Genomic DNA, 26,710 nt, shown 5'->3' on the forward strand with positions numbered 1-26,710 from the left:
GAATTTGTATTATCCCAATATGTTTTAAGTTTTATACAATTGTAAAACATATACTGTCAGTCAGCTTTAATATTTAGTTTACATGTCCAGCATCTTACATCTTTATTAAACATCAAGTCAACTTTATATGGTGTGATAAAGGTTCTATCTAAGAACTATTAAGAGAGTATCCTCCACCTTAGTGATAAAGTAGTTTGTTTTGAAGATTGGAGTATTAGTTTTTTTATCATCTTCACTTGGGAGGTACTGCGGTGGTGGTGCTGCGGTAGCGCTGTCGCCTCACAGTAAGACGTTGTCCCATTCGATTCTCAGCTAGAGCGTCTTCTGTGTGGAGACATGTGTGAATGGGCATACCTTCATTGAAGGTTGTGCGTCAGGGCTGGCAACTCGGCACGTAAAACTCTACTGCCAATCATTAGCGGACCGGAGTTCCGCTGTGGCGACCCCTAACCGGGAAAAGCCGAAATACACAACAACTTGTGAGTTATTATTAACAAGTCTAACATAATCCCATTAGCTTTCTCTGTAACATACTGTTGATTTTTTAAGTACCTTATATATTTTAGATAGAAGTCCCTTTCCAATTATATTCTGATGCATTTGAATAATGAGTAAATCAATTAATGTGGAGAAAGAATATCTAACTATTAGATTAATGTTTTGTTTCATAGGTTCATAGGTACTAGGCTATTGGCCCTAGGGCCTATATAAGCCTAGCCAAAGGTACCCTGGCTTTCACCACCCAAGAAAATTATTTTCCTGTGCCACTGTCGAGCAACGCCGCAGAAGTGATCCCCGGGGTGAATTTCCTATCTCCCATCCAATCATCAAGATTTTTCTTGAAGAGTGCTAATGAGGAGCTTTGTTTGATATAGCTAGGTAGTTTGTTCCAGAGTATGGGAAGTCTCTGGGACAGGAATCTATCCCTCCAGCATGTTCTGTTTATTGTGGTGATGAGGTTTAGGTCCCTAGAGCATGTAGCTCATAGGGATTGGGATTTCTTTAAGTGGAGCATGTCTAAAAGCTCTGGGTTTGACATAGCTTTGTGTGTTAGGCAGAGATCACCTCTGAGTAGGCGATTTGCAATGGAGTAAAGCTGCAGTTTTTTGAGACGGTCTGCATAGGGCATCTCTTTGAGGCTGGTAATCCTCTTTGTGAGGTATTTCTGTGGCCTTTCCAGTTGTTGTAGATGTCTTGTGAGGTACATACCAAAAGGGGCATTGTACTCTATAATGGGTCTAATGAGTGATGAGTAGAGGGGAACAATGACCTCTTTTTTCCTGGATGAGAAACCTTTTTTGATGAGGTGTGCCACATAGAAGGATTTCCTGACTACTGTGGCGATGTGATTATCAAAGGAGAGACTACTGTCCACCTGTGTCTCAAGGTCTCTTATCACACTTTCAGTGTTAAGTAGACTACCACCTATGTGGTAGTTCATGGGTACTGAGTTTTTACCAAAAGGAATGACAATGCACTTTTTGGCATTGAGCTTCAGGCCATGACTTTGACACCAGGCATTTGCCTCAGCAAGGCCCTTTTGTAGGATGTCCACATCTTTTGGAGTTTTGATTATGGCTCCTAGTTTGCAGTCATCTGTGAACTTTGTCAGCCAAAGACCTTCTGTGTTGGACTGTACTTCAAAGAAGTAGATACCAAGCAGGAGAGGACCCAGGACTGAACCCTGTGGTACTCCACTTGTCACTGGTCTGAAGCTGGATTTGAAGTCTGATACTTTCACAGTGTGGGTTCTGTCAGTGAGCCATTTGTCAACCCATCTTGTGACATAGAGATTTATACCTAGTTAACTGAGTTTATCTATAATTCCAGAGTGGGGGATGGTGTCAAAAGACTTGGCGAGATCTAGATAGGCTGTGTGAACCACCTTACCCTCATCTACGGCTTTGGTGACTGCTTCAAAGAAGTCTATCAGGTTTAGGAGACATGATCTGCCTTTTACAAACCCAAACTGGGTGGGGACCTGAGTTTGGAGATTACCACTGTCATTGTTTATAAGTTCCATGATGACACGCTCCATAGCCTTGCAGACCAGGCTCGTTAGGCTAATGGGGCTGTAGTTTCCAGGGTCTGTGGTGGCTCCCCCTTTATGGAGTGGGATAACTGTCGCTGTGCGCCATTCAGTGGGCACATAGCCTGAGGTGAGGCTATGATTGAACATGGTACTTAGGTGGGGTGCCTGTTCGTTCTGTAGATCATGTAGAACACAGCCTGGGATGTCGTCAGGTCCCATGGATGCTGTGTTCTTGGCTTTGGATAGTGTGTTTTTTACCCGTGCAGCCGTGATTACAGGAACTTTGCATTCTTCTGGTATAGAGATGGGCCCTTTAGGGGATGACAGGGGGGTAAAGTTAGCACTGAACCTATCTGCCAGGATGTTGGCAATATCCGTTGGTTCTGTATATATAGTGCCATTGTGCTGTAACTCAGAGAAGATCTGAGTGTTGCCATTGAGATTCTTGACATAGCTATAGAATGCTTTGTGGTTGTCTTTAGAGTTAGTGGCGATTTTGTTTTCATAACTAGCTTTGGAGGATTTTATGAGGGATCTCAGCTTCTTACTGAAGCTGACCAGGGAGTTTCTCCAATCATGGGATTTTACTCTTTTTTGCAACAGTTTCTTTCTTCTGTTGTAGAGTTTGTTTATGGCAGGGGACCACCAGATTGGCTTTCTTTTTTTGGAGGATAGCATCTTGGTTCTGTTAGGGATTGCATGATCCATGCACTCATGTAAGTGCTTATAAAGTGCATTTGTGTAGGATTCAGCAGTCATACCTCTATCGTCCGTCAGCATGGGTGTCGTGAAGTTTGCCACTTCTGTCTTAAGAAGTGTGAAGTTGGCTTTGGAGAATTTGTTTACTGTAGTTTCCCTAATGGGGGGTGGGGGAGGGATGTGGATGTCTAGGGTGATTAACTTATGGTCAGATCTGACCAACGAGGAATTGACCTCTGGTGTGGAGCACCGGTTGCCTATGTTGGTAATAACCAGGTCTAGGATATTGCTGCCCCTGGTGGGGGTGTGGATATGTTGATCCATGGCATTGGAATTTATGAATTCCAGAAAACGTTGAGCAAAAGAGTTGGTACATGAGTAGTTTTACCAGTTAATGGTATGTTATGGTAGTTGAAATCGCCCATTATTAGGGTGTTAGGTTGTACCCTAATATTTTCCAGTGTATTAAGAAATGAGGAGTGGGAATCCTGGGGCATGGTGGGGGATCTGTAGCAAGCTACAATTTGGACTGCAGTCTTGCCCAGAGTTAGTTGCACTTGGATAATCTCGGATGCATTATGCTGAGCAACTAGCCTGGAGATGTGGATATCCTTAATGAATATGGACACTCCTCCGCCTTTAGTGTTTCGGTCCAGGTTAGGTGGCCAAAAGGTGTGGTATGAATTATAGCCTGGTAATGCAGGGGTACTCTCTGGAGCCTTGAACCAGGTCTCTGTCACTGCACAGATGTCGATGTTCTCCATTTTAAGGAGTGCCTAGAGAGAGTGCATTTTGAGGTTTAGACTTCTAGCATTGAGTAGCAATACCCTCAGATTCTTCTTGCCTGTACCTGTTAGGGTGGTGAATTTGTCATTTGAACCTTGCTTAAAAAAGGCACTATAGGGGTGGCTAGAGCCTTAGCCAGTATCCGGAATCACAGGGGCGACAGGTGCAGGCCATCTCTGGCAAAGTATCGTGGCCTGTCGATCATGTTATCCCAGGCAGACAGATACTGGATCTCCTTAGAATAACACCAGAAGCTTAGCCAATTGTTGAAGTCAATCATTTTGTCCTTGTACTATGGTATCATTCTGGGTGATGGCAAGGTTCTACTCAGGGCTAGGGTCATACCTGCCTGGGCTACAAGATCGGACAGCTCCTCCATGTCCCTTTTCATGTAGTCCAAGGAGGTAATTCTCAGGTCATTCACACCAACATGGACAATGACAGAGTCATATTTTTACTTGTTGTGGAGTGACCTGAGTGCATGCATTATGTGGTGGATCCTGGCACCCGACAGGCAGCTGACAGTAACTTTCTCCTTGTTTAGCCTGGTGAGTGGAACATCAGTGTGCCTGACTATAGAGTCACCTATGACTAGAGTGTTGGGTATGTTGTTATGCGTTATGGGCTGTGGTTGAGTGGCACACTGAGTTTGTGGGCTATGTGTCATTTGGGTTGTATTGGGGGGTGGAGGTTGCTTGTGTTTTTGCTTTGGAGGTCCCTGTTGCTTGGGCAGGTTTTTACTGAGAGCCTCCGCGAATGTAGGTGTGTGTTTTGTGTTTCTATGTGTGTGTTTTGATGGTGTAGGTTTGGAGGGACTATGTGCCGAGTGTGGTGTGGTGCAAGTGTTTACCTTCTCCTCTTGACTGTCTAGTCCAGTCTTGGGTGAAGAGAGTTTTGCTTCCAGTTTGGCTATATAAGTGCATCTCTCACAGGTTGTAGTGTTGGGTGGTAGGAGGAGAGGGTTGTCTGTGTACATGAGGCAATTACTGCATTGCCCCAAGATGCCCAGATTCATCAGGTAGACAGGAGAAAACACCGGGGGATGGCCCTTAGACATGCCTGGATAGGTGCTTATTTGTTAAGTACTAGAAACTGTTTTCCTCTAGACAGTGAGGAAAGTTGAGTGCTGTAGTAATTTGTAGCTTATTTAGTGCTTACAATAAGTTCTGAACAAGTGCTGAAACAAGAAACTGGCTAGTTCTAAGAAACAAAATTAAGCTAGAAGGCTTCCCTCCAACACAGAAAGGTTTGGGCCCTAGAAGCCTACAAATAGCCCTGGACACAGCAAATCTATATCCAGGCTAGACTACCCACAGGAAAGGCAGGAAACAAGCTTAGAAAAAGTTTTTTTTTTTTTTTTAGTGGAAAGAGAGAAAGGAGTAGCAGAAACTAAGCTGATTGGCCTTCTCAAATGTTCTCCCTGTACTGGGTAGAATGAGGTAGTGACATTAGACTGGGAGGAGGGTCCCAGATCAAATTTACAATAGGGGCGGGCAACTGCAAAGCCACCAACTATAAAAACACTATATCAACAGGGAGAGAGGGTGGGAAACAAACTGCAGAAATGTTTCTCACAGCTGAAAAGCAGCAGTGAGCCTTTAAATGAAAGTTTTAAACAGCTAAAGGAGCCTCTAGAAAAAAGAGTTTAACTGCAACAAGTTATCAGAAACAAACCCAACAGATGCTTAATAAAAGTGGACAATTTCCAGTTAATACGTCACACACAGTGAAACTAGCTAGAACAATACACAGTACACAAAGTGCTATAAATAACAAAGAAATAAAGAACAAAATAAACAAAAAACAGGATACTTAATATTATATATTATAGCTCTGAGTTTGCTCAGTGTCCTTCCTTCGATTAGCTCAGTGTGAAATGGCAGAACACTCACAACTGAACTGCTTAGGTAACAGAAAGTTGAAACCTGAGACAGCTTTTAAGAAAGAAATCTCAAAAGAACCAATGAGGTGCTTAGTCTAAGCTGTAGTCCAGGTGACCTCAGTCAGCCAATGACCTCAAACAATTCTCTCTCACTGAAATGCCTGATGGCTTTGGCTAAACCAAGATGTCCCTGAATATGTGCTCAGACACACAGCCTCCACAAACACTAGGCCCATATACAAGCCTGAATATGGAAATGCTACACATATCCCCACTACTTAGAAACAAACTGCAGAAATGTTTCTCACAGCTGAAAAGCAGCAGTGAGCCTTTAAATGAAAGTTTTAAACAGCTAAAGGAGCCTCTAGAGAAAGAGTTTAACTGCAACAAGTTATCAGAAACAAACAACCCAACAGATGCTTAATAAAAGTGGACAATTTCCAGTTAATACCTCACACACAGTGAAACTAGCTAGAAAAATACACAGTACACAAAGTGCTATAAATAACAAAGAAATAAAGAACAAAATAAACAAAAAACAGGATACTTCATGTTATATATTATAGCTCCGAGTTTGCTCAGTGTCCTTCCTTCGCCAAGTGTCTACAATTTTGAATTTCTAACCACATGTCTTTGCTTAACTCAGACTTATTAATGGCATGGTCAACATGTTGAAACTTCCTATTGTCTAGTAATTGATGCCAGTATAACAGTTTTTTTTTTTTGTATTTAAATGTAGTCATTGTTAAATTAAATGTGCTGATACTATTTTGAGTGTAGGCAATTGGAAATACAAAGAAAGTTCATGCTTTATATTCAGGGTTCCTGAAAATGACATTTTTAAAGGAGGTTATTATTATATCAATAAAATAAGAGTTACCTGTTTTTTCTATAAAATAGTCTTTTACTAACCAATAACATTTATTAGTAGTTATTTATGATATGATTTTGTTACATTTATTCCAAATACCTCCTTGAATATCTTTCCATTTAGTATTATAATTGTTACTTAACCAAGAAATTAGTGTCTTAACATTTGAGGATAAGGACTGTAATTCTAAATCTGGAAGATCAATACCACCCGATGTCCAATCTCTAATGTGATGGTTTAAAGCTAATCTAGGCTTATTAGGAAACCACAACAATCTCAGAAACAAAGAATTATACTCTTTTATATTTGGGGGGGGTAGAAGGGATAAATATTATATTATATAAAGAATGTTAGGAAGGGTAATCATTTCAAATAGGGAGTCTCTCCTCCATAGTGAAAACATTATTCCATTTTTTAAGAGTTTGATGTATGGAATTTAAGTTGTTATTATTATAATTAAGGGTTGTTATATCTTTAATATTATCAGACAAGATCATCCCTAAGTAAGTGATTTTATGATATTTCACAATGTACTTATGTAATTCCTTATCTATTTTATTAATATTATAATTAACATGTAATATTTATTTTATTCTCATTAAAACTGAGTCCCAATTTCTTCTGGAATATTTCTGTTGCTTGGAATACTGCAATAACAGAATTGCAGTCAGTCAAAGTTAATAGGATGTCATCTAAAAATAATTGTATTTTGGAGATTAAATCATTATTTATTAGTATGTCTTTTATTTTTTTATTTGATTGTAAATCATTTGCAAAAGATTCCATAACTAGACCAAAAAGTAATGTGAACAAGGGACTACCCTGTTTAGTTCCTTCAAAAATCATGATTGATTGGGAGGTATATGAGCCTATCTTGATGTATGCAAAGGAGTTTTCATAGAGTTTGATTAATTGTAAGAAATTGTTTGAAATTTTTCAATACTCCAGGACCAATAGTAAGTACTCCCAATTAACTGAATCAAATGCACTATCGATACCCAGACTAGCCAAAGCTAGTTCTTTTTTTAATTATTAGTATAATCAATTATTAATAGTATTATCTTGATATTATCATATGTTTTCCTGTTCATTGCAAGCCCAGTCTGATCATTGTTTATCAACATTGGAATAAATTGTTTTAGTCTAGAGACAAAGATTGCCATGAATATTTTATAATCTACATTTAATAATGGAATTGGTCTATATGAAGAATGCTGTGGTAAGTCCTTATCAGGTTTTAAAACTGTGGATATTAGGGTGTATTTCCAGGAAGGCGGTACCTTTGTAAGTCATTTTCCTATTGAAAATACCTCTAGTAAAATACTGAAAGCATCCTTAGTCATCATTTTGTATAGTTCAGGTATTATGCCATCATTTTCAGGTACCTTATTGGGTTTTAAATTATTAATTTTAATTTTTAGTTCAGACATTGATATAGGCTTGTCAATTATTTTCATTTGATCTTCTGACAGTCTATTTTTAGTATATTTTTATAAATGTTTTAATTAGATCTTGTTGGTTTGTGTTGATTAATCTTATTAAAATGAGACCTAAAAACAGAATATTTTCTATTTCAGTAAACTTCTTTTTACTATTAGAAGAGTATACTTCTTTGATGTGGTTACATTTAAGAATCATTTTTGTTCTAGTAGTCAATTTATGCATGGATTTAGGATTTATGGAATCATTAATTATTTTAATCTTTCTAAATTTATCATAGTTTTATGTTGCATCATGTCTAAATATTTACTGTTTAAGTTATTTATTTCTTCTATTATTTCCTTTTTGAATATCTAATTTTAACTTTGACTAAACTGGTAGGGAAGAGTGTGGACTCTATTCACTGGTTACTGGGATGAGTGGATCTTGGGAGCAAAAAAAAAACATTTTAAACTTAATTATGAGCAACATTCCCAGTATGTAGATATGACAACTGGCCTGCAAATAGAAAAATAAATTCAGTTATTAAACAGCTTATTTACTACATCAGCAGTGAAATAAAACCTCAGTAAGCTAAGAGCAAAAATATAACCTATTATAGTTGGTCTTTCCTGGAACTGTGCATGATATTGTTCTCCTTTCAATTCCACTTCTCCCATGTAACCACCCCCACCACCCGACCCCATTTGTTTATGTTGCTATGCAGGTTTTCTGAGTAGTTTAAACCAGATGAAGGTTACATGCCAAATGCTGTATTTGCTAATGATACAAACATAACCCTTCTAAGTGGCATTGTCCTGAACAGCTTCTCCCCCACACTTGCACGCGTTCACATTATATTCACATTCTCAGTGCTTGCTTCTCTCTCAGTGAGTGAAGCTTGTGCAGTCAGAATACCTTTCTGTTATCCCCTATTTTTGCACAGTCTTTTACCTTTCTTTTCATCTACTCTTTCCTTGTGCTAAGACAATGTCAAGGATCTCCAGATTATTTTTGGATTAACCAGGAAAGTTTTCTATGTATAACATCCAACCAATCCAGTTACTGAAATGTGTCCTTATAAATCACTGCATTATCCCATTTATCAAATTCATTCCAATAATTATGCTATAGCATATAACTACTAAGTAACATGGTGCTTAATTAATTAATGTTTCTCCCATTCTCAGCAAAAAACAGAGAACAGACCATAATGGCTAAATGATTAGATAAAAGTTTGCAAAGGTATAGGAATCAAGTATATAGTGAAAGGCCATCAGCGGGAATTCTTTTGCCTCAGCTATCATCATATCAGGTTCCAACTTCTTTTTCATAATTTTAACTTTATAATTCACATCTTTTGTTTTCTTTGTTGAAGCAATACTGGCAGCATATGAGTTGCTAAGATCTGTTGTATAATTCTTCTGCATATGAATTTGCAGCATCTCTAGGGCAGTATAACAGGTCACTTTACTGGGGTACATGCATACAGAGAATGCTGAAAGCATCCATTTAAATGGATGCCTATTTTGTATATGTATGAGCACTATGTCAGACTCTCATAATATGCATTCAATAAGTAACTGCTGTACCCAGTGAAACATTAGCATATATATATCTTTTCTGCTCTAATCAGTGTTTCTTGGTTGCAGAACTCAGATCTCTACATGGTGATGCTGCAGTATAAAAGATAGTCTGTGCAACCAAATAACTAGTACTTTTTCTACAAAAGAAAAATCTATACAATGCCCAATCCATCATCCTGTCTGTACTAGATAGTGCATAAACATGCATGTGCATGCATGCACATCCATGTACACACTCACACACACACACACAAACACACACACACACACACACACACACACACACAGACACACACGCGCGCACACAGATGCAAGCATACTGTTTACTTATTCTCTAAAGGTAGGATCAACATCCAACATTTCTGAGACTAAGGTGCATTGTATGCGTGCTTTGTAAGACTGCCATCTTTAATCCTTCTTACATTCTGTCTTGTCCAAAAAAAGTAAAGGGATTACCCAGAAAATTGACCTGTGCCATTTCTTAACAAAATCCCTAGAGTTACATGATAACTGCTAATGGAGCCATCCTAAAAGTCCATCCATAAGGATAGCTTATAATTCATATCATCTTTTAAATATTGCATCCTAAAATTCATGACTTCTGCCCTGAAGACTATGCAGCATCACCATGTAGAGATCTGAGTTCTGCAACCAAGAAACACTGATTAGAGCAGAAAAGATATACATATGCTAATGTTTCACTGGGTACAGCAGTTACTTAAATAGTCTTGATATCCTGGCTATCTGAAATGTTCTTTGAAGTGAGGGTTAATGCAATAAATATCAAAACAATGAGCCTCGATTGACAGTGACTGGAATATGGATGTGTTCTAGTACAAGGTATTCAGAAAGGATAGGGCTAGAAACAAAGGCAGGAGGAACACTATGCATAAGGAAAGTATTGGTTTCATGGTCAAGAAACAACTGCGTGGTAGAACAAAGGACTTAGTGGCAAGACTGAGGGAAGAGGTGGGATATTTTACTCAGTAAAGGGCAATGGTGTGAGACAGGTGGTGAGAAATAGGTTCCAGTATGTGTGTGGGACAGCAAAGGTACTGATTTTAGAAAGTGAGGAAAGCAAATAGTAGTGGCAATGATAAAGTGAAACAGAAAGAGAAATAAAGGGGAGGAAAAAAACTATAATTAGGAAAGATTTCTAAGGATAATAAAGGGACCCATTACATGCAAAGGGGCTAGCAAGAGGAATAACTTGGAGGAGATGGGAGGAGATGATTGGCAACTCTGGCTGTTTTGCTAGGGATGGCCTGTACCTGTCTTCTCATAACTTCCATATATTGGCCAGGACCTTTTCCTCTCCCAGAGTGCCTTTTTAGGAAAGGTCATTTGCCTCAAATTATCTACATAGTTAATCAAAATCAAGACTATATAAAGGCAGCACCTCTCAATGGTAGAACAGGAAATCACACTCCTTACAGGCATTTTTAATGCTTAAAATTGTGGATATCTGCCTAGTTACTGAAAAATGTTTTCAGAACAGCAAGAGCACCCAAATAGTGTAGGGTTTCAGTGCCTATGACTCTTAAATGACCCATTGTGGAAAATGGCAGTGTTATTCGTGGTTAAAGGTCTTTATTCCTAAGAAATCATCTCACTGCCAGACTCTAAAGACAGGACAATGACCTTGAACTTCTTCAAATCCTTTTCACGGTAAATCGAACTCTATCATAGTCAACTACCATGCTCCCTCCATATCATCTGTAGCCCACCAGGCATAGCTAAACAAATTGACATCCCTTGTTATTAAACCTAACACTATTCTCTTGGGGGGACTTTAACTGTACTTCCATTAACTGGGAAACATATACCACCTCAAATAAATGGATCTGTGTTAGAACATTGATTTTTCAGCTAGTCGAACTTCAAAATCGAACTTCCAAAAAGTTGAATGACACAAAACAACAAAAATCTATATTTTTGCAGGGGTGAAAGTCCCCCTGCACCCCCCCCCAACTCTGAAATCACACTACAGTGGGGAAAAGGGTAAATTCTTTGATCATCATTGTACTACAACCTCCATACAAAAGCTTTGATTTTTCAGAAATTCAACCATGTGGTCTTGACCATATGAAGTTTGACTTTCTGATAAGTCGATCTTCTGAATGGGACCCAAATAAATATGTACAAAGATTCCTGTACTTCATTAATGCTGGCTCAGGTTCAAAAGTACTGGCCCTGGTTCTCACTAATATTGCCATCCCATGCTCAGCACCTACTATTACCACATCACTGATCAAATCTGACCAGTAACATTCACAATTAGTGTAAAACGTGATATACCACAAAATTCCGCTGTCTTTAGAGACTACTCTAAGGTAAACCTAATACATCTAACTCATGACCTGATGAAATTTAAGTGCCTTCCTCACCTCAATGACCCCATTTCATATGCTGCCACATTTATGGATAATTTCTATTGCCCACCTCAAAACATGCATCAAGGCATCTGTCTCCATAAGACACAAATCTAATAGCAAATTCAAGAATAAATCCCTATGCTGGAACCCTAGTATAAAGAAGCTATACATTAAGAGAAAGAAATTCATAACCCATAAAAGCAAATGTAATACTACACAATCTAGAGATAAATTCAGAAAGATCAACAAAGACCTCATAAACAAAATCAAATCCTCCTAAACTAAGTATGAATTCAGAATTGCTACCTCTGTTAAGGACAACCACTAAGTCTACTTCAGTTATATCATAAACTTCAGAGGTAATGCCCAGCAATGCTCGGATCCAATACAGAACAACAACACTTACTCAACCTCTGAGGACACAGAAAACATATTAGTGGACAAAATCAGCTCTGACCTAACTCCCCATCTCTTCCTTACTTCCTCCACCTTATTAGTTCACCCACACCACCCCCTCTGACCACCTCATAGTAGGCCCAAAATGCTCTCTCCAAGGCCAAAATCATTTGCTCATGGGTGCTGATAATGTGCCAGGTTGCTTTCTTGTCAGCAGTAGACACTATCTAGAAGACTCACTACTCATCATCATCATCATCATCATCATCAGCCTCCTTTTTCCCCATTTTTTTTTCTACATGAGGTCGGGATATCATGTTAGCCATTGCAAACTCTCTCCATTCAGTGCCACACTCCTACCTTCTTCCACACTCATGCCTGACTGTCGCAGATCTTCTTTCACACAATCCATCCACCTCTTTGCTGGATGTCCTTGCTTCCTCTTACCTTCTTCCTGTCTGTCCCAAATCTTCCTCACCAGATTGTCTTCTGCTTTGCTGCACATGTCTAAAACACCTTAATATGTTCTGTTTGATCTTTTCTACAATTGGAGCTACTTTGGCTTCTGCTCGTATGTCCTCATTTCTTTGTCTGTCCCACAGTGTGCATCCTACCACCCTTCTCAGGCACTTCATTTCCATCACCTCTAGTTTCTTCAGCTGTTCTGCCTTTACTGCCCTGGTTTCTGTACCATACAGTAGTATTGGTGGCACCACTGTCTTGTACACCTTACTGTTCAGCTTCTGTGGCATTCTTCTGTCATAGACTACACCTGATACTCTATGCCAGTTGGCTGCAACCCCTCTGATTCTAGCTTTGACCTCTTCATTCAGACTTCCCTTCTCCTCAACCTCCCCTCCCAGACACTTGAAGCTGTTTACCTATTCCACTAGCTTCCCTTCTATGTCTATACCCAGCTTCTTCTGGTTTCCCCAATTTTCTGCCATTGCCACCATCTTATCTATACTTAGTTTCATCCTACGTGCCTTCAGTTTTGCCTTCCATTCTCCTATCCTTTGCTGAAGTTCTAGCTTAGATTCTGCCTGTAATGCCACATCGTCTGCATACAGCAACTTTGTTGATCTGTCCCCTCTGACCTGTTTGCTAATGTAGCCTATCACCATTATAAACAGCAGTGGGCTCAGAGCTGAACCTTGGTGTACACCCACTCCCACTGGGAACCCCTCTGTGAGGCTGAACACTGTTCGTACTTGAGTCATTATGTCCTTGTACATAGCTTGAACTTATTCTACCAATGTTTCTGGGACTTCAAACCACCGCTGTATTGCCCAGATCAGCTTTATTGGGAAGACTTACTACTTATGCCTACTCAAACTCAGCCTCTTCACTGGATTCATGCCAGAGAAATGGACAGCTGGCATCCTGCTCCACAAGAGAAGATCCACTACTGAACTTCAGACCTATAAGTATCACCAGCCTTTTCTGGAAAGCAATGAAATTCATCATTATGGAACTTATTGGCAGTCTGCAAGCTCTGAACCCAAGCCAGTTTGGTTTTGTTAAAGGCAGATTTTGCCTACTGAACCTAGTGAGCTTCTTTGAACATGTCACTGATGCATTAAACACAGACAAATCAGTTCACACTACCTACCTGGACTTAGCCAAGGCCTTTGATAACACCCCTCAGTCTAGACTTATCAACATTTAAAGCACTTTGGTAGATGATGAACCATCCTTTGATCACCATATATCCACTACTGTTAGGAAATCCTTTTACCTCGCTATATTAATCACCAGGTGAATTTTTTCTAGATCTAAGGACATTATCATCCCTCTCTACTCCTCCCTCATCAGGCCCATAAGAGCGTATAATGGCTTCTTTGGTATGTACCTGTCCAAGCATATGACCCTGCCTGAAAGACCACAGCACTTTGTCACTGAAACAATCAAAGTCATATATTTCCTTGAGCTACCCAGATCACTTTAAAGCACTCTATCTCTTTTCTTTTTTCTTGTAGATTCTTGAGAGGTGACCTCTGCCTAGCTTAAAGAGCATCAAAGGATCCAGTCTATTGTGACCTCCTGTACATCTGCAATACAACACCCACTCAAGAGATCTTAGCTTCCACCAAAATATAAATAGGACTTGCTGGCAAGATAGATGTATGTCCCAGAGAATCCTTCATTTATGGAATAGACTTCCTTTGTATGTAAAGCAAAGTGATTCTCTAACCCTCTTTAAGTGTAACCTGTATGGATGAATGGGGAACCATAAATATAAAACATGTCTGTCCCCTCAAGCACTCATTGAAAGGGATCAAAGCTTTATATAAATTAGTCATACCAATGGGTACCTACGGTTTGGGATATTGTGGATAAGTTATTAATGGCCATCTGGATCAACACCCTAGTATTGACCTATCAGCCTATAAGAAGGGAAGAAATCTCTATGGCTGCCAAAAAGTTAGAGAGATCTGTATTAATAGAAAGTCTGCATAGCTGACAAAGAATAAAAGCATGTGGTTATGTTACGAGAAAAGTTGTTGGAAAAAGTGGGAGAGTAAGGCAATCACGGGAGTTAAAGCAAAAACTAAAGGAGGCCAGCAGACAGAATCATGTGTGAGAACAAGAGCTCCCATATTTATTTAACATCTGTTGACTGGGAAAGCCTGAGTAGGATAGAGCCTATTTTCAGCAGAGGCCTGGGGAGAAATGCTCCAGCTGCATGTCTTTGGAATGTGGGAGAAAAGCTACACAAATGCAGGGAGGACATGCAGACTCTGCATTGAAGGTACCCCAGCCGAGAATTGAACTGGAGAACCGTTTGCTGTGAAGCAACAACTTTAACCACTGCACCACTGCACCACCCATGTTAGGCTATAAAAGGAAAATGCTGATAATGAGAAACGTGGGTGTTGTGGATTAGAGCAGTCAATATCACTACACAATTTGTCTTTGTCTACACAAAGATCAGAGGTCAGAAGAAGATGTCTGTAGGCTAAGGGATGGACATTCAGTGCATTCTTGAACAAAGAAGTGCAGAATTTAGCTTCACTTGATCTTTGAGACAGAAGTATTGCAGCAGTCATTAAGAAACATCAAAGTATCCCTACGTTCCTGAAGTCTGACATCACTAGAAATAAACTGAAGCTACCTCCTTCTGATCTTACAAAAGAAACATATAACTCGTAATTTATGCAGAAACTAATGGATTACTTTAACCAATCTTTCTGTTGCAATTGCTTTATTGATAATAGATGCAATTCTAGCCATTGCATGTGAAATGCCATTTGACTGACATATATGCAGAAGAATCCAATCCACTGCTATTCTAATACTCTTCTAAGTATGTATGCATACAAATAATGTCTCGTGACTTGTTATAGTGTAAAAAAGCTACATATAATCTTATAAATTGTCTTACATGTACTACTATGTGTATTAATATTAATACAAGCTTTTCATTTTTTTGTAATTACATGTGTAGCTATTAAGCACTTGTTGCTGCCTTTGTGCCCGGGTCATGGCTGAGAAGGGTCCCTGGACCAGCACATGAAGCACTAAATAAATAAACTTAAAAAGCACATATATAGAAGCTAAATAAATTGACTGAGCACTTTCATAGGTTCATATCAAAGCTAATACAGATTTATTAAGGTAAAATCTTAACCTAGTTAAAGCAGTCATATGTAGTACTTGGTTAAATCATGACTGCTAAAGCAGAATAAAAAATAACTTGAATAAATAAATAGAGAGAGGGAGCGGTTTAGTGAGAAATATCTAGTAGACTGCTGCCATCTAGAGATAAAAAAGTAAATGCATCCTGATGATAAGTATGTTTCAAAACCAAAATAATTTCTTATTAATAACAGAAAAAAATGTAATATTTTCAACACGCTGTTAGTTTAACATGGAATTATGAAATATTTATAAAGGCTTTAATTTCAAAATACTTATTAAACAAATGTGCTCATTCAGACCTGGACTCCTCTCAGCTTGCAACCTTGCCACTAGGATACCTGTTTTTCAGCAGACTAAGTCCCTGTCTCTATGATCCATAATAACCTCATCTAATTTCTTAATATTCCAACATCTAATGCTGTGTTTAAATAGTGCATGATTTGTATTTTTGTTTTTGTATAACATTCAGATTTTTCAAATATTCTTGTCAATGGTTTCTAGCTGGTCTTTCTCCTTATAAAAGCTTTTAAAAAATGAGCATGTAGCCATACAAATAACACCCATGGCATTGTGATTAAATGACCAGGTGTCCCATATAATAGACCAACATGATGCAAACAAACATTGGGACTGATACTAACATATCTAAACATTGAATGGTTACTAGAAGCACAAGGTCTTTTGTGGTTTATAGGCTGTATAACCTTTCTTTACTGGGGACCCAGCCTCAAATATTTGTTTAATATTAATTTCTCTTTTATTTATCAGTAAAAGAACAGTCCTTGTTACCAAAAATTGTCTTCCAGTTATTTTTCAAAATTGTTTTAATTTCAGCACTATTAATCAAAGGTATAACAGCAAAAGCATAACTGTGTGATCTATTTCTGATTTTCTAATCACAGTAGTCTCTTTAACCTTTAAAATAAGTAAAGTTAGTCAGTTTTCTTTACCTTTCAACAGTATCCCTAGTGCAGTCCGTCTCTAAAAACATAGTACTGGTACCCTCAATTTCTTTCTTTCTTTCTTCATTGACTGGCCTTTCAGGGTAAACCTGAGGTGGTATTCATATTGACTAGGGAAAATTCAACCAATTGCCTCAAAGGGGTTTCAGTCTCAGAAGCCAATCTAGAAATTCTAATAAAATGATCTTTAATAATTTTATCCTTCAAATATTAAGAAGTAAAACTCTATTGGTGTAAAAATAGGCCCCTCACTAAACGTAAGTATTCACACAATTAACACCAACAACTTTATACTTGACTTTCACACCATCGCATTCTGAGCTGAGTGTCTTAGTGGGCTAATGCCTTTTGCTGTAGCTGACAGGGTCCGAGGCTTGGCAGTAGTAATTATTTTGTACTTGCTTTGGCGGCACATATACTAAAACTGGAATGATACAGAGAAGATTAGCATGGCCCCTCCGCAAGGATGACATACAAAAATTCATGGTGGCAAGGATAGCTTTCCCCAAAAATGCGCTAATACCTAAGACTGAATATGTCCTACCCCTTATTGCACTTCAGTCAGCAAACACACACACACACACACACACACACACACACACACACACACACACACACACACACACACACACAAAATACAAGTTGCTGGAAATAAAATACATACATTTGTTCTGCTTTCAGAAAGAATTTGCTAGCACAGCACCTTATACAGAAAGGCTCACTGGCTACCTATTACTAAGACAGCCAGTTTTTTCCTTAAATCTTTGATTTACAAAATGCTACATCTTGGCTATTACCCACCTCTTATATAATTACTTTAATTTCAAACCAGAAAAACAAAGCTATTCCCTTAGGAGCAACCAAGAAAGTACACTCACTTTGGCCAGACCTAACTTCAAACTGGTGACAGGAGAAAAGGCCCTCTCAAAAATAGAGTCTGCTATACAGAGCCAACTACCTACTGACATAAAAATATTGAAAATAATCAAACATTGCAAAAAATAGGTAGCATTTGCACAAAGTATCGAAACCCACTTGCTTTCATGATACAAGCTAGTTTTGAAACTTTTAACAGCAGGTAATCGTGTATAGGAATGTTTTCACCAGTATATTTTGTAAATATTTAATGAGACTCATAAATTTTGTTTTATTCTTCAGTTTTATATGTTATTGTTATGTACTAATTTTACTACTGAATTGCAATCCTGATAACAGACTTTTATTGTACTCTTCTACCCGGGTAATAGCTGAAAATGGTCACTAGACCAGCCTACCAATCTAGTTATTAAATTGTAAAATAACATAAAAAATAAATAAAAATAGACTTGGCATACAATGCTGCTCTTGGCATTGAGGCAGTTATTTACATATGTTGTTTTTTTATCTATTTTTGAATTAAAACTTTTTCCATTAGGCTCCACAGTAATTTCAACATCTGGGCAGTATATCTTAGTAACAAAATGCCCCACCTCATGAAGGAAATGATGCTGGTACTATTATTCATTAGTAAATATTTCAACATCTGGGCAGTATATCTTAGTAACTAAATGCTCCACCTCATGAAGGAAGTGAAGCTGGTACTATTATTCATTAGTAAATATTTCAACATCTGGGCAGTATATCTTAGTAACTAAATGTTCCACCTCATGAAGGAAGTGAAGCTGGTACTATTATTCATTAGTAATTTGAAATCCTTAAATCTTCTGTTATACTATTCTAAATATAAAATTAATCATTTCTGATACTTAAGTGTCTAAATGACTCCAACTAATACAAAATCTCTCGTTCCCACTATGCTGACACCAACTTGGCAAATGAAGAAGATGGGACTGTGCCCACAATCACTGCCTTTAATTGTTTATAGTAAATGTCTCTATTATTTTGGGCAATACTGTTAGCTAAATTTGTCTGTTTTGCTTCATTGTGGATGTGTTTTAGTCTTTATTTTGCATTTAACTATTTGTTCCATATTACTCATGTATGAATATTTAAATAAATAAACTTGCCAGCAGAATAAACATCATAGCCAAGTCTCCATTAAGTCTAATGCCTATTGGGAATGACATGATTTTTATACTACTGTGAGATATACAGTGTGGGCTTATTACCATTTTCTTAGTGAAGGACAAACTCCTCATCTGTGAAGGCATGGCCTACTGCTTGGCTAGAAGCAGTAAGAACTGCATGACATCTAACTATATGGAAAATAAAAAAATCAAAAGCAATCTGAGCTCTACAGGGGGAAGAGACTGGGTCACCTAGGGTGGCTTAATGGCTAAGGTGTTTGCCTTACAAACACAAGGTGCAGGGTTTAAGTCTCACAAGGAATAATTGGCTAGGCTTAAAATGGCTTGCAAGGGCAGTTAGCCTAGTACTAAACTATGAACTATGCTCAACTGCTTCTCTCAAGAACATCCATTGTAGAGGTAAGAGCTTCACTGAAGTGTACTGTCTTACCTTGAGAGAAGGTAACATGGCTGTTTGTAATACCCATATTAGTAACACCCCAAGCTGCACCTTTCTAGAATCCTGGTGGTAGAAGAATGTCAATGTAGGCCACTTGGGTCAATTTCTGAAACTCTGTCCTTCCTTGGGAGCTGACAAGCTGATGTACAGTGTTTAATAAATGTGGGGACCTTGCCAAGTAGCTTCTTTACAGACCTCTTGCTCAAAAACATCTTTAAAATGTGCTTCTGAAGTTGTGACTGTTCACTGTTTGTTGTTGAGTTTTGTTATATCTGACCAAGGTCATCAGCAGGCATGTGCAAAGGAGTGCACTTGCACCCCCCTGGAAATGGCTGGCCGGGAGATTAATTTTCTTTTAGTTAAAAAAAAATATGTTGTTTTAATTTTCTTTTAATTAAAAAAAAATGTTTTTTTAAGGGTGTTCTTCTTTTAGAATGCCCTTTGTTTCCAGTCGCACAGACACTTCTGCATCTGTGCGACCAATGGTTTACATCTTCAGCTCCAGCACAGAATTTGAATTCCAGAAAACATTTAGACTGAGGACGAATGTACAAGTGAGAGGTAAGTGTGGGTGTGTGGGTGTTTGTGTGTGTGTGTAAGAAATAGGTAGGGATGTGTGGATGTAAGAAATAGGCAGGTAGGTAGGGATGTGTATGAGTGTATGTAAGAAGTTAGTAGGTAAAGGTAGGGGTGTGTGTGTGTGTGTGTGTGTGTGTGTGTGTGTGTGTGTGTGTGTGTGTGTGTGTGTGTGTGTGTGTGTGTGTGTAAGTAAGAGGGGGGTAGGAGTGTGTGTAATGGGGGTTCATACCTTGCAATTATCCAGATTTCTGCCTCATATTTTCTGCTTGTTTCTCATAAAATTGTGTTTTTCTGGCAAATCATTGGGGATTGAAGTCAGAAAATAATGGCAGACATTTGAGTTTTAGACTTAATATCCTCAGAAAATGCATACTAATGCAAACCTTGCTGTTCTATTCACTTCCAAAGGTGGTAGGGGGATATATGTGCGTGTGTGTCATACCTCTCAACTGTACAGATTTTCACAGAATATCCAGATTTTGCCCTTATATTTTGGTTTGTTCCTCATAAAAATTCTTTTTTTTTGACAAATCACTGGGATGAGCTAAGGATTAAAGTTACTAAATAATGACATGCATTTGAGCTTCAGACTTCATATCCTTCAGGAAAATGCATTCTAACATAAATCCTGTTATTCTAGCAACTTTCTAAATGTGTCCTAGCTTTGGGTCTTTGTCCCCAACATTATAACAGGCTTTGTCCAGATTTCTTGTGCTAAGAGATTGAGACGTATGGCGTGTGTGCGTGTGTGTGTGTGTGTGTGTGTGTGTGTGTGTGTGTGTGTGTGTGTGTGTGTGTGTGTGTGTGTGTGTGTTATAAAATTTGAAATAAAAGTTGTAAATTAAATCTAAATATCTGTAATCATTGTAGAAGTAAAGAATAAAATAGTATACACAGAGTTTTGAACGGTGTTTATGGCAACTGAGGAGAAATAGCCAAGTAGTGGGACACTGGAATGGCTGTGGTGGGGGAAGTAGTTCTGGGTTTGCACCCCCATGCAAAAAATCTTGCATGCTCCCTTGTAACTAACATACCAAAATGCAGGGCACTCCCATCTGGATATGGTCTGTTTACTCAACAGAATGACATGTATTACATTGGCAGAAGTAAGACCCATAGCTGTTCTATTTTCCTGCAACAGTCAACCTTGCCAAAGTTCACATAACATAACTCACTCAAGTTCCCTTACCTCCCTTTTACTTCACCACATTCTCATACAATGTTTTAACTTATTTATTTCTATCAGAAGTTACTATATTATACCCTACTATTATTTACTTTGTTAGTCAGGTCAGAAATATCAGAATTTATGACTAGATACAACACACAGGTAATTTTATTACCAACTGCATGGCAGCTCAGAATAAATTATGTTAATACTTTAGCATCTCACACTCAACTGACTACTTTCAGACATTGTAATGTATTATGGTACAGGTTACTTCTCAAAAAAAATCAATACCACACACTTGTATTAAAAGAGTAATGACAGTATATATGCAGGACTAGCCACCCAGTGGTGTAAACTTTGGCTCTAAATGATTGTCGCTGTTGAAGTGACACCCCAACCCTATTTGCAAAAATGGGAAAAAGTGGTTGTGGCTGGATGTATACAGACATTTTAGCAGATTTAAAATAGTCATCTTCATCATCACATCCTCCCACCCCTTACATGAAAAGTCAATTTTTTACAATTCTGAAGCATTTAACATTTAACACCCTGGACTTGAACTTTCAAAAGCATAAAAGCATTGTAAACAACTATGATATATATACAGACATTTGTGAAATGCACTGTTAAGATTCACCTAACTGTCCCAGTCACTCTGTAATAGAACTGCAATCCTGACAAAATTAAATTACTCTTGCACTACTGAAAAAACAAGCCATGGGATTCATGAAAGCTCCATGCAAGAATAAGTCTATTCTTGCACAGAGCAGATTGTGCCCATTTAGCACAGCAGTACACCTTACATATTCATGAAGGTGCACTGCTGTATAACCTGCACGGGCACGATCCATGAACGAATGCAGGGGGTATGTCCGAGCATTGCTCACACAGTAAACATGCCACCTGCACTCAAGAAGTGCCATATGGCACTTTGAAAACAAAAACAGTGTCTGCAGACACTGTTAGCATACCCCTAACTGAAAAGATATTTGCAGAATGTCCAGATTTGTGCCTCATATGTCAGGTGTGCTCTTCCTACTGTCCTGGCAAAGAGCTGAGACTCAAAGTCATTAAATAATGACAAACATTTGAGTCTAAGACTCCACATTCTTCAAGTAAGTCATGCTAATGCAAAACCTATTGTTCATCAACTTTCAAAGTTTGTAAGAGCAATATTTAAAATCTGTCCCCCTCCCCCCCCCCCCATCATATTAGGCTTTGTTCAGATATTATGCTGTAAGAGGTGGAGAAGTATGACTGTTAACTATGTGCATATCCCTAAACTAAGAAAAATAAAACAAATAATTGTTTTTTTTTCCATCCCCACTAAAGTTTAAGCGTAGCTGAGTGGGTGTGCATATCACGCAGCTGTGTCGAGCATTGCTTAAACATCCAAAGGAGCTAAATAGAAATATACAGCCAACATAACCAAAGTGAAATAATGTAGTGGTTTGAACTTTTGCTTAGCATGCAGTTATTCGTGGTTCAAGCCCCAATGCGGTTTATTCATTTTTATAAGTGGAAACAGCATTGAAACTATATGTTTTATAAATATTTAGTGAATAATATATATTTGTCAACAGGGTAGTGTAGCAGGTCCAAATGTGAGGTGTCAGTGTAGTACAGGTATGAAACCGCCATATAAACACAATTGTCACATACAGTATAGCCACAAAAGAATATAATGTAATGAAAGCACATAGGGGGATGTTATGGAAGGTAAACATACATATCATAAGATGTCATTAAGAAGGTATCAACCCCACAATCCTGATAGTCTATAAAATGAAGGCTGAACAACACTAAATTGTGCTCAGCTATGCTCAGCCGGTGTAAGCATTGCTTAAATTTAAATGCTTAGCAGTGATTAGCATAACTAAGCAGATTTGCACACTGATAAGCAGTGCTTACCATCTATCCTTTTAAGCAATGCTTACCTCTGTTAAGTGGGTTTGACCATTGCTTAGCTTAGATCAGCATATTCAAAATCGGCCAATTATGGCAAGAGTGGTAATCCATCCCAATTTAAGCCCATTAAGCGGGAATACAAACATAAGCAGTTGTAGCTAATCACTGCAGGTACTATGGCTGGCATTGGCAAGGGCATGCACTTTCAGGCACAGTGTTGAGGCATTCAGCAGTGCAGGGTCATGGTCGGACTCTTCATAAAAGACCTTGAAGGGAGACTACTGCAGGACCAGTACCAGGTCTCCCAGTACAAAGTGGAGGCCTGGGACCATCTCACATGTGACCACACCAGTGCTACTGGTATCCCTCGGACCGTTGAGCAGGTCCAGCTCCATTATGTTGACCTGAAGCACAGGAAGAGGGACCTCTTGGACCAGTGAATCCAAGATGCTTGGGCACAGAATTTCCCAGCAGTGTGTAAGTATCAGTATCAATTATTGTGTAACAAAGTCCAGCCTAAGTATGGGAAGGTATGCATAAATGTTTCTCTATCTCCTGTACAGCTGCAGATGAGAGGGCATGGACGCCCATGCCAGCAGGCTGCTAAGACTGCGTCGCCAGGCTGGTGAGTACAAATCTATCTTGCAGTAGCCAGGCCAAATAAATAGAAGGGCTGCTAGTAGTTAGAAATGTGTATTGTTTGTACTGAATAAATGAGACATTAGCAGAGTAATAGTGACATACAAGATATATATCAATAAAAGTGTCAGTACCTGTCAATAAAACTCAAAACCACAGACTGTTGTGTTTAATTTGTTATGTGGTAGTATGAATCTAAATGTGTACAGGTTCTGCAGAGAAACTATGGCTCTGTCAGCATTAATTAATTGAGGGTCATCTGACAAAGATTGTAGAGTTGTAAAACTGATTAGCTATAAGAAATGTTCCATGCACCAAGATCTGATCCCTAAATAGTAATGTTGTGTTAACTATTGTTTTCCATACTGTAATATGTGAAGGTATGAATACACAGTATAAGAACTTATCTGCCACGCATGAATGTCAGAATTACAAAACAGATTGTCCAAACAAGAGAATATTATGCAGAAAACAGTCAAAAACAATACAGCAGTTCTCCAATAGTGTATTGTGATGAAGCACAGCTTTGTTGTTCCTTTTTGCACAAACAGGCATGGTTCGAATCCCGGGAGTGGTATTAAGCTTGTATGCATAATCTCACCAAAGAATATGTGAATATGTGAGGAAACAGTCAGGTATTGTTAAAAGAAATTTCCTCCACAGATCCACCAGGTAAGAAAAGGGATAAATGAGCTGTAAGAAGGCTGTAATTATACACTGTATACAACACCCACTATCTAACCCCAAGGCTGCAAATGACAGCAAGATAAGTACATACACCAAGTAGTCTCCTCCAAGAAATGTCCCTCAAGTGTCATGCTGTCACAGTAGTGGTCACTGCCGCCAACACCCAGGGTAACTGATAGAAACCAAGGTGGAGTATAGCAGTAGCGCACTCACACACCACACACACACACACGCACACACACACAAATACACACACACACACACACACGCACATACACACACATACACACACACACACACACACACACACACACACACACACACACACACACACACACACACACACACACTATGTAACCTTGACTATGTGAATATGGGTATAAACAGTCAGGTAGTGTTAACATTAATTTCCTTAATAGGTCTGCCAGGTAGAAAATGTGTAAGTGATCTGTAAGAAGGCTGTAATTATACACTGTATACAAACTTACCACTGCCAAACCCAAGGCCATATGTTGATGTAAAGTGAGGTAATACCTGGAGAGTAATGATTAGAGCAATGATCATTAAAGTTGTGAGCAACTGAAGTCTATACAGTTGTTAATTGACATCTCTCTCTCTCCCCCACCCTATCTGCACCAGTAATCTAAACACATAAATCAACGGGTATGTTTTACACCAAACCAACTGTTAAGACATGTATCCTATTGTTCCACAAATTTTAAACATTTGATTATTAATGTTCCCTGTTCAAATACTATCATTGGTGGCCTGTTGCTATCAGTGTAACTTGCATGCGGTTATAATGCCCCACTGTGGTTCCATATATGCATGTGTTCTGTTTGCTATGCAACTGTTTCAAATCTGTTGTTTTGGGTAAATGGGAACACCCATGCATGCTGTTATGACTAATCCTGGAATGTGTTGTTCATGACTAACCAACATATGTTGTAAAACCTCAGCACCATAGCACATCTGGGAAGGCCGATCCCAGCGGATCTGCCTGTCCCCCTTCAACTGGCCGTGGCACCGGGTCCCAGCACATCTGGTACCCAACCCAGGACCTCCTCATCTGCTGGTCCTGCACTACCATCGAGTGTAACCACCTCAGAGGATGAGGCCTGCCCCCCCAGGAGCGGGCACAGACAGCACACTGTCACCCATAGTCAAGTCCGGGCATTGGTGTGTAGTGAGCTTTGAAAGGAGTTTGGAGATCATCTACACCAGCTTGAGGGCCGCATCTCTACCTAACTCCGAGTAGCCTATTCTGTATCTGTCATACCTAGCACTTGCTCCTACAGTACTTATCACCAAGATACAGCACTCTTGTTATAGATAGTACCCCAAAAAGGCGAAACCCCATTTCTCGGACACCCACATCCCCCAGAATCTCTTTTTAAAGTTTTTTTGTCTATTCCTTCTAGCATGTCGAGGGATCAGTTGCTAGTATCCTCTCCTGCTCAGCTGGTGAACCTGGGAATATTGAGGCAATGTTACAATTGCCTCATGTACACAGACAACCCTCTCCTCCTCCCACAAAACACAAATACATGCGAGAGATGCAACTATACGGCCAAACTGGAGGCTGAGCTCTCTCAACTTAGGACTGGCAAGACCAGACAGGAGGAGAAGGTTACCACACACACTATAGACCCAGTCTCACATAGTACCATCACAACCTCAAATCATACACATAAACACACAAATACATACTCGGAGGCTCTGATCAGAAATCTACCAAAACAGCAGAGGCCACCAAAGCAGACACCCAAACAACCACCACCTCAGAACACAACACCTGCAACACATAGACCTCACAGTCAGAGTGTCAAACAGTCACAGCCCTTAAGGCCAAACACAATGCCAGACACACTAGTCATTGGTGACTCCATAGTCAGACACACTGACGTCCTGCTTACCAGACTGAGTAAGGAGAGAGTTACAGTAAGCTGCCTGTCGGGCGCTAGAATCCGCCACATAACGCAAGCACTCAGGTCTCTCAACAGCAGGTACAAATACGACTCAGTCATTGTCCACGCTGGTGTAAACGACCTGAGACGTACCTCCTTGGACTACATGAAAAGAGACATTGAGGAGCTCTCTGATTATGTAGCCCAGGCAGGTATGACCCTGACCTTGAGCAGTATCCTACCTTCACCAAGAATGATGCCACAATACAGAGATAAGATGATCAGCTTTAACAATTGGCTTAAACTCTGGTGTCATTCAAAGGGGATCCAATGTCTGTCTGCCTGGGATGACATGCTGGACAAGCCACGCTGCTTCGCAAGGGACGGCTTGCACCTGTCACCCTGGGATTCCGGATATTGGCAAAGGCTCTTGCCACCCCCATAGTGCCTTTTTTAGGCAAGGCTCAAATTCTAAATCTACCACCCTAGAACACAAAAAAGGAAAAAAACTAAGGGTAATGCTGCTCAATGCCAGAAGTCTAAATCTCAAAATGCACGCACTCGAGGCCCTTCTCAGTATGGAGAACATCGATGTCTGTGCTGTGACAGAAACCTGGTTCAAGGCTCCAGAGAGCACCCCAGCACTAACAGGTTTTACCTCATACCATGCGTTCCGGCCCCAAAATCCGGACAATACCAAGAA

At 39.2% G+C, this 26,710-nt stretch overlaps 1 non-coding gene and 1 gene segment (V, D, J or C); one reads left to right on the plus strand and one right to left on the minus strand.

Annotated features, from left to right (window-relative positions):
- The window catches only part of LOC122808929, a 285,071-nt gene that overhangs the window by 102,129 nt on the left and 156,232 nt on the right, over positions 1-26,710 (minus strand).
- Positions 17,045-17,153, plus strand: LOC122809868. Its single transcript, XR_006365981.1, has one exon. It is a non-coding gene; the product is annotated as a U6 spliceosomal RNA (small nuclear RNA).

Source organism: Protopterus annectens, chromosome 8.part0 (assembly GCF_019279795.1).
Source record: "Protopterus annectens isolate FY-2018-M chromosome 8.part0, PAN1.0, whole genome shotgun sequence".
Classification (NCBI taxonomy): domain Eukaryota; kingdom Metazoa; phylum Chordata; order Ceratodontiformes; family Protopteridae; genus Protopterus; species Protopterus annectens.